Here is a 10,000-nt window from a genome sequence, read left to right as displayed (position 1 = left end):
TATATACATATATATATATAACGTTGCTATTATGCAAAAGTGCTGCAAGTTCAAAACGCTGCTTTTCCAGAAAACGAAAAAATACTTTCAGTATTCTATTTCTTTTTACATTAGCAACAGTTTCAGCTTAACAATGATATTTTGTTGGGTGCCTAAAATCGTAACTCCATACATATATGATATTTTCAGTAAGGAATAATTTTGAAAAACTGTTGTATGTGGGACTTACTCCACTTTTGAAAAATGCTAAACCGTTGTAATACACTTTGACAATTTTCATATCTTGGCATCTGAAGCAGCTAGAGATACAATAGTTTGACCAAAAGAACCGGCTTTTGCAAGCAGAATTAAATATTGAAAAAAAAACAAAAAAAAAAACGCATTTGGCCAAATTTGGATATACGACAGCTTAACATAATAGCAACAAATATATGTACACAGACATGAGGGAAGTAAATAGAGACCCCATAAAATATCATTTTATATTTATTATAACTAGTAAAGGTTCATATTTTTTACTAATTGACATTTTTATGTTTCAAAGAGGCCATGTTGTGGGTCAATCTGAAGGTGGACACAGTCAGTGTAAAATCACAGAATATCTTGGGATCCCGCTTTTTACAGTTAATAGTGTGATCGTGCAATTCCCCAGAGAAGGGAAGGAGTTCACGTCACCTCGCTCAGATTGACCAGGGCTATCTGACAGGACACTTCTGTTTGTTAAGATAAGTGTGGAGGATAATCCTCGTTGCAAGGCCCCTGACATAGCAGAACACGTTGATGTGAGTCCCAGAACAGCTGTCAGGTATCTCCACAAACTTGGTTATCTTGGCAGAACAGCAATAAGGAAGCCACTTCTTTTACCAGCCAATATCAAGCAGAGAAAAGATTGGGCCAGTGAAATGGTAGAGCGGCCACTAGCATTTTGGGACACTGTCATATTCTCTGATGCATCCAGATTTGCTGTATTTTCTGACAGTGGTCGGCTGTAGGTCTGGAGACTCTGTAATAAAGAACTTGTAAAACGATTGCAGCCAACAATGAAACACGGCAGCTGTTCTGTGATGGTCTGGGGAGCAATTTGGAGCAATGGTCGACCAGAGTTGGTGGAGTGTGAGGGAAGCATAAACTCAGATATATATGTGTCCATATTGCAGAAAGGACTCTTTCCAATTTTCTCTAGTGGTGAAATGATTACAGAAGACTCTTTATTCATGGAAGAGGGGGCTCCTTGTCATATGGCTAAGATGACCCAAGAATTGTTGGATGAGAATGGCATTAAAAGCTTCCTTGGTCAAGTCAGTCACTAGATACGAACCCAATTGAACACGTCTGGGGCATAATGGACAGCATAGTCCATAAAAAGAGCAAGAAAGCATACTCAAAGCCAGATCTTTTGAGATTACTGCATGAAACTCGGCAAGTAATTCCTCAAGAGAATATTCGCCATCTGATAATTAACATGCCTAATAATATTCACATCATAACAATTAATAAATAATTTCAATATATAATTTCAGATTTAACTAGATTTTAACGATTGTAAGGGTGTCTATTTATTTCTGTCATGTATGTATATATATATATATATATATATAGTGAGAATTTACAAAAAAGAAAAACAAAAGACGAAGATGGGTGTGTAAACAACAAACAGATGTATTAGTTTAACGCTCGGGAAGTGAGAACGTCTTTTACGTTTCGAGCCTACGCACTTCGACAGAAAGGAACAAAGAAGTAAACGGAGAGAAAATAGAAAAGGTTTCATGGCTAGCGATCTATCATGGCGAATGCCAGACCGAGGGGTCACACAGGAGAGCTAGGAAGAAGGGGAGATAATAAAGTAGTGGTGATCCCAAAACGAAGGTGCGCGTGCGTGTGTATGTGAGAGCGTGTATGTGCGTGTGGAAGGGGACTGGTGACCTTAACGTGCGCGAGTGCATGTGTAGGTGTGTGGATGATGATGTAGGTGCTGGGAAGTGGTCAGTGCTAGTGTGTGAGGGGTAGGTGTGGTGTGTGGTGTGGTGGTGTGTGGTGTGGTGGTGTGTGGTATGGTGGTGTGTGGTATGGTGGTGTGTGGTGGTGATGTAGTGTTAGTGTGGTATGGTGGTGTTGGGGTGTGAGGGAGGCGAGAGGGGGAAGCAAGGATGGGTCTAAGGGATGAGGTGGGGTGGGATTGGATTATAGGGATGGTGGGGTTGGAATGTGTAGGAGTGGGGTAACGTGGGAGGGGGTGACGATGAAGGGAGAGGGTGGAAGGGAGAAGGGGATAGGAGTGAAGAGAGAAAGTAGGTGCTAGAGCAAGAGAGAAGAGGTGGGTGGGAGGAAGTAGGTGTGAGAGGAAGAGAGGAGAGAGGAGGAGGGTTAGATGAATAGGGGAAGAGAGTTGAGCCCATGAGACGCAAAGGAGCGAAGAGAGAAGATTAATCTCTGCTCACGGTGAAGACGGTCGGCCGGATGGCCCCTGTGCAAGGACAATCCGAACACAGACAGGTGTTGTAAAGAGTGACCAGTAGAGCGGAAATGGCGCGAAACCGGGGAGTCGTTGCCGAGTCGGTTAGGGAAGATGTGCGAAGTGGAGGGGTCTAACTGGAGTCGTCGAAAGGCTCGGAGAATGGTGCGTTGGACAGGTAGGATGGTGGGGTGGTAAGTGAGGGGAAACTGGAAACGGGTGACGGCGGGGCGGGTGCGGGGGTTGAGAGCAAATGCACTGTCCACGGAACGTGCTCTGGCAAGGACGGTGTGGATAGTGGTGAGGGGATATCCACGTAGGATGAAGTGGCGTGCCATGAGTTGAGACTGAGTCTCAAAGTCATAGTCGTCACTACTGAACCTGCGTAGACGGAGGAATTGGGAATAGGGGATGGAGAACTTGGTGTGTTTAGGGTGGGAGGAGGAGAAGTTGAGATATGAGTGTGAGTCTGTGTTTGTAGTGGATGGAGGTGGTGAGATTGGAGTGATGAATGCTGACCGAAATGTCGAGAAAAGCGACTGAGGTATCGGAAATAGTGCAGGATGGAAAGATCTGATAAAAGAGAGGAAGGAGTCTAGATATTCGAAGGAGAGTGAGGTCGCACCGATACAGTCGTCAATATAACGACCGTATAGTTCAGGAGTGGGACCAGTGATACTTGAGAATATTTGGGCCTCAACGTAGGCAACGAACAGGTACGCATACTTGGGACCCATTCTCGTTCCCATGGCCACTCCCGAGTCGTGCTGGTTAAAATCAGCCGATATTCAATAGGAGGTTAAATTAGCCTCATTTAGGGATGGTATCATCCAATGAATTACTGGTCCAATACCTAATATGTATTGTGAATAATAATATCTACAAAACAATAGGTTTATATATAAACCATGGCTTATAATCATTCAAAGGAAAGTAAGAAAATGGAGATATAGCATTTAATGAAATAATAATAATAATCTTTGGAGATGATAAATCTTTATTAAATGCTATATCTCTATTTTCTTACTCCCTTATATATATATATATGTGTATATATATATATATATATATATATATATATATATATATATATATATATATATATATATATATATATATATGTGTGTGTGTGTGTATATATATATATATATATATATATATATATATATATATATATATATATATATATAGGTGGAGGCGCAATGGCCCAGTGGTTAGTGCAGCGGACTCGCGGTCATAGGATCGCGGTTTCGATTCCCAGACCGGCGTTGTGAGTTTATTGAGCGAAAACACCTAAAAGTTCCACGAGGCTCCGGCAGGGAATGGTGGCGAACCCTGCTGTACTCTTCCGCCACAGCTTTCTCTCACTCTTTCTTCCTGTTCCTGTTGTATCTTTATTTCAAAGGGCCAGCCTTGGCACACTGTGTCACGCTGAATATTCCCGAGAATATTCCCTGAATATTCCCGGGTATACGTGTCTGTGGAGTGCTCAGCCACTTGCACGTTAATTTCACGAGCAGTTTGTTCCGCTGATTGGAATGTATGTATGTATGTATATGTGTGTGTGAGTATGTGTGCGTGGGTGTGTGTGATTGAATGTACACAGTATAGTTTCTCGCTTTGGAGAGGCGAGTCCAGGCAGATTTTGATAACACGTCTTGTGTCGCCAAGCTATCTGCAGATTTTGAGCATATGGCGTAGTTAATTTGAAATCAGAACGCTGGTAGAAAAGAAATCACAAGAAAAACATCAGAAGAAGGTAAATGCAAAATGTGGAAGGGTAAATGGAAACGGAAAAAAAGAAAAGAAAGAAAGAAAAAAGAACAAAAATTAGAATTCTGTCCCCTTTGACCGTGAAACCATAATTAATTCAGCTGTAGAATAATTTAACTGAAGTAGATTACCACATTTCATGGATTTCTCTATAATACTCTACTTTATTGTATGTGGTGTGCAATTGGTCTTCAAACCACATATCTGACTAGCCAACTTAATGTCTTTACTTTGTCGATGAGCCGGAAAGAAAATAGGTGGTTTGCGGTGGTTTTAAGAACTGCTAAACCATATTATACTTTATACGATGATTTCCAACACCTACTCAATTCACACAATTTGTAGTAAAGGCATATAAAGTCACATAAATGACTGTAGTGGATAACATATTTTATCGGTTCGAAGACGAATGAAAGGCAAAGTTTACCCTGTCAATATAATTTTGCTTGGCTACATATATTGAAGAATAACAGTCGCATATTCTTATATTCCTACTTTTTTTTCAAAACGTTAGCAGGGAATGAAGGGAAATGGTTTCCGAATTAGATATAACATATATAACAATATTATATAATATGATATAAGATAACGCAATATAATAATTTTTATGCTATATTATGATATTCTTTTATTCTTAAAAGAATAAAAAATCAACATAATATCGCATAAATCATCACATTTCTATGATTATATTAGATGATATCATGTTATGTGTTATGCTATGGTATCTGGTATTGTAAGGGTGGAAGAGTAGGAAATACAGTAACACGCCAAATAAAAATACATTTAGGTATTTAGTTGCATTCTTTTATTTCTTTGCCAAAATCCCACCCGTTTTGACTTTATCCTTCATAATTTGAAGAATCGGTAAAATAGTACCACTTACATCTGTTGTTAACTTGCGTCTGCCAACATGATGAATTTGCCACATATCTTTAATTATTGTATTTGCGTGCTGAGTTGTTCCAATATTAATAGTCTCGACAGGAATATCGTAGCTCTTGTGTAATGTATCGTCGTTCATTCTTAAAATGCAAGCAGTACTAAGATGATTGTTTTGAGATTCTCAGCTTTTGCTTGAAGATGCCCAGAGAATACCAAAAGCAGTCCATCAGGTGGAACAGCATTTGACTGATACATTCATTTTATTGATGCCAGAATGAAAACAGGTAAAGTTAACCTTGGCGGTATTCGAACATAGAACGTGAAGTGCCTGAACTAAATATTGTAAGGTTTTTAATGAAGCGATCTAACGATTTTGCTTACACACTGCTTTGTCACATATTATTAAGTACTACTGTATTATATTGTGTTATATCAACAGTGTTTATATTATCGATCGCAAGATAATCAAAGCAGCTAGGGATTATTAATGTAAATCCTCTATCTTGATTATTGAGCTGGTTCATTTATATATTGAAGCAGTAATATCAGGGAGCCTTTTGACCTCTCAACTACGGCTAGTAATGTAACTAGCAACAATGTATAAGGAACCTTTTGACTATGGCACAGGTCAGTGAGATACGAAGTAGCAAAGTACAGAATATATTTTATCACTGTCAGAGAGTTGAGTTATACGAATTATTTTATAGAACCACTCTCCTTAAAACAACAGCTTCGGATAACTTAGTCATCGCTGCTCGCTTAACTTTCTCAACGTGTTAGTTTATTCCTCATACATTCCTCATATTGTCTCTGATTCGTGTGTATGTATGCTTATATTCTGTATATAACTACACGTAAGTGTACGCACGTGTGCATGTGTGTGTGTATCTATATGCGTGTGTGCGAAGTTATTATTCTCGACGTGTTTAAGATTTGCTAACAACGGCGGAATTATCTTTATTCTAGTATGAATAGCAAAGTAAATATTTGCAATCAGATTTGTCTACGATGTCAGTTTAAATTTCGTAATCCCCAAATAGTTAATATGGTTTAAGAATAACCTTGTTTCCTGTACTGTTACTACGTGAAAGATTGCTGCTGAAATACTTGGTTGTGATTTATCTCTTAAAGAGTTGGCAACTTTGTAAATTTTGAACGGTAACCTCTCGGCGAAGTAGTATATCATTTATGCAGTCTTCTTCAATACGTTTTGGCATTGAAAATAGTTACACGAACTATTGGGAATTACTTTAGATACATCAGTATATTATGTAGAATGAAGATTTACTTTCCCACCTTTTTCCAGCAATAAAACCGTTACTAAGCACTAAGCTATAAAATGCTTTTGAGATTTAGGAGACACTAACATTTCATTACATGTGGTATTTTATGTACATTAAAAAAAATCATTTTATGGATATTTAGATAATTAAATAAATAGAATATATATATATATATATATATATATATATATATATATATATATATATATATATATATATATATATATATATATATATATATATATATATATATATATATATTGGAATGAAATGATTACAGTTTAATAATTTTCTCAATGTGACAGAATAGAAGTCATTAAGAATTTTTTCTTTTCATATTGGCTGCAGAAGTGAACTAGCAATAGAGCGTCATTAATTCTGTGAAGAATTTCTTTACTCAACCCTTCATTTCCAAGTATCCTGCTGTGTTCATTCTAATGGAGAAATTACTTTAAAAGACTATCGTAACAGGGTGCATCTTAAGATAAGTGTTTAGTTAGAGAAGTTGTCTATGAAAGAGTAATTAATGTGATTTATGTAGTCTTAAGTGAACTCTTATTAATCATTGAAGTCACTGGTGAGTGTAGTCGGCAGTAACAGAATTCAGGGCAAGTACAGAAGAGTAGGAGGAAAGTTCCTGGTGAGTAAAGGCCGCAGCCTAGTTTAGATTTTCTATTGATGAAAACAGAGTTCACTTACTATGCAAACGCTCATGGGAAAAACCATGTATGTTACAATATCCCATTTATCTTCGTCCTAAAATTAGGAATATTTTCCTTAGTCTCACTATAAATGCTATTCAATGTTCGACTTCATCTCTCTCTGTATTCAAGTGCACTACAAATGTATATATAACTATTTATGTATGTATGTATGTATGTATGCATGTATGTATGTATGTATGTATGTATGTATGTATGCATGTATGTATGTATGTATGTATGTATTAGACCCTCTGTGTGCGCGCGCACGTATATATATATATATATCTGTTATAATCTTCCTTTCGTTCTTTGCAACAATTGTCAGTATACTTTGTCAAAGAAATCTTTAATCCTTTATTCGGGAAATCTTTCTCGGGGATTATCTAACTTTAAGTCGGCCCTTATATCCCGTCTTCTCTAAATGTCAGCATAAGTGTGTTTGTCATGTTACAGGGAGAAAAACCAGCATCTTTTGTGAGTACTCGTAGGAACTTGAAAAATAGTAACTAATGATAAAAGCTGTCAAATGCTGCATAGCTATTATGTACTTAGATTATGGCAAGCCAGTTGTTTTAATGCTAGTATAAGTTCTGGCAATTAGAACTCTTTATTTAGTTTCAGTATCCAGTTCAACTGACAATTCGACCGATAAATCGCTAATTTTCTGGATAAATTCAAGAACAAAACTATTATGATGAATGTTCAATCATAAGATAAAAAAAAATATCACTTTGATTAACGAAGAAAACTTTCTTTTCCTCTGTAGTTTTCTAAATGCATAATGTGGGATGCAGATTTATTTGTTTTAAAGATGTCAGTGATTGAAAAAAGCTAAGTTATCAACAAGTAGTTACACTAACATATTTCAAATACATATGAAAGCACGTGGCTTAGTGTTTAGGATGTTGATCTCACAAATTATAATGTGGTGGGTTATATTTCTGGGCTTAGGGGCGCGTTGTGTCCTCAAGATAGGTACTCTGTTTCACGTTGCTCTAACCTACTCAATTGAAATGAGAACCAATCGAACACTGATGCAGCCCTCATATCCTGGTTGTTCGAATGAGTCATAGAAGAGAAAACAGAGGTTGGTTATGTCTGGGCACTAAAAAAACAAAACAAAAAAAAACAAAACAAATAGGTAAAGCAGATATGTTTGTTGAATACTGCTTCGATTAGAGGCTAGTTTGTTTCAAAATGGTAACGATGTTTCTCACTATTCAGATACTTGAAAACGAGTAGTTTTTATACAAGTAACCATAGCTGTTATCATTCATTCTGTATGTTTGCTCTCAGCGCCGCACTAAAACCTATGCCTATTTCTTCTCACATAGATTGTCAAAACTAAAGACTTTTCTCTGAGCCCGTTCTTAAGCTGATTTTGCTTCTGGTTTGGAGCTTATATTTCATTAATGTCATTTCATATATATCATTAATATCCTTGAAATATGATACTTCATTTATGTCACTAATGTGCTTCATAAGAGCATGAACTTCACAAAATCCAGTTTCTATTCTTTCGATGTATAAATACGATGTGTTGTGTCATTCAATAAAGATTAGTATAATAGTTAATTCTCCTTCTTAGTATTATTCCGCTGAAGTTGACTTTGACTTTCACTTTTTCTATGTTGTTGAAAAAAGTATATATCAACTATGTAGGACCCTCTCAACTGAAAGAAGTAGCTTTTTGGCTAATTAGAAGCCAATATTACAAACAGATATCAAACTAAAACCTTTTTCCACTTTGCCATGTCCGTTAAGATTCGAATTGAAATCCATTCCAGGGTTCGATAAACGAAACACCAGTAATATACTGGTTTCAATAACATTAAATTTGTGTTTAGTTAACCTAATCGATTAAATAGCGTGCAACTCCTTTCAAAATGATTGTCATTTAGGTGAAGTAGAGAGGGTTTTTACTTAGCAAGCCACCCCCACCGCGACTTGAAAGGTCAACGTGATTGTTGTTCAACATTAATTTCTGTTGATTGATTCTTGTAGGAAAAAGTTATGGAAATTGTCAAGAGCGTTGTGTCTGTCTAGTTCTAAGTGAGAAATGTCCAGGAAACTATTTTGAGGGAATGGAATGAGTGATACACTAAAGCAGAGTGAAGAGGAAATTGTTGTTGTTTTGGATTTTTGTTCCAGTTTTAGTAATGATGGACAGATTTATGATCAAAGCGTTAACAATATGACCATCCGTCATTGAAAGATTACATTATCCAATGTTTCTCTTTTCACATCATTAGGATATAATTTGAGAGAGATTTCAATGTCATTTTTAACACAAATCAAGCAATGAAGTAGAGGTTCGCGCTACTTGACTTGAAGACAAGAGGGAGTTATGTTGGATGAGGTTGGGTTTACAGCATGCTGGTTCATTGAAGCAATAGCGATTGTAGTAGCAGTAGAGGAGATAAAGCGAGAGGAGATCAAAGAGAAAGCTAGCTAGATAGATAAATAGAACAGACAGATAGATAGAAAAAGAGAGAGAGAAAGAGAGAAAGAGAGAGGCAGAGCTGTGTACAGGTGCTGGATTATAATTATTCTCAAACTGACAATTACCAACTCAAAAAGAAGAAAACGAATATTAATCCTTTACCACCCTATTAATGAGAAGACAAAAGACAGTTCCGTGTGGTTTAGACAAGCTTAACGGTTTTAAATTATCACTGTCTTATTAAACATGGCAATTTCTCCACTCAGTTTTCAGATCACAACCCGGTGGAAATGAGCCCTTTCAGGAGGAAAACAGCTGTGGTGCACTTCAAGAACTACTTTTCATTTTTGCAAATCAGGTAAATGTTTTGTTATTTTTTTGTGAGGGTATATTTGATGTTTAACAACTCTACCTTTTCAAATATATAAACAATATATTGATGTGTATTATAATTAATAAT

At 36.7% G+C, this 10,000-nt stretch overlaps 1 long non-coding RNA gene across 2 annotated transcripts in view; it reads left to right on the top strand.

The window, feature by feature from the left end:
* The window catches only part of LOC128248897 (uncharacterized), a 233,814-nt gene that overhangs the window by 90,045 nt on the left and 133,769 nt on the right, over positions 1 to 10,000 (top strand). For both annotated transcript variants that reach the window (XR_008265047.2, XR_016243561.1), the window contains exon 2: positions 9,807 to 9,898. This is a non-coding gene — a long non-coding RNA (uncharacterized LOC128248897). The remainder of the gene's footprint in view (positions 1 to 9,806; positions 9,899 to 10,000) is intronic.

Source organism: Octopus bimaculoides, chromosome 1 (assembly GCF_046866305.1).
Source record: "Octopus bimaculoides isolate indiv1 chromosome 1, ASM4686630v1, whole genome shotgun sequence".
Lineage (NCBI taxonomy): Eukaryota > Metazoa > Mollusca > Cephalopoda > Octopoda > Octopodidae > Octopus > Octopus bimaculoides.
Note: the sequence above shows the minus strand (reverse complement) of the source record. Positions and strands in the feature narration are given on the sequence as shown.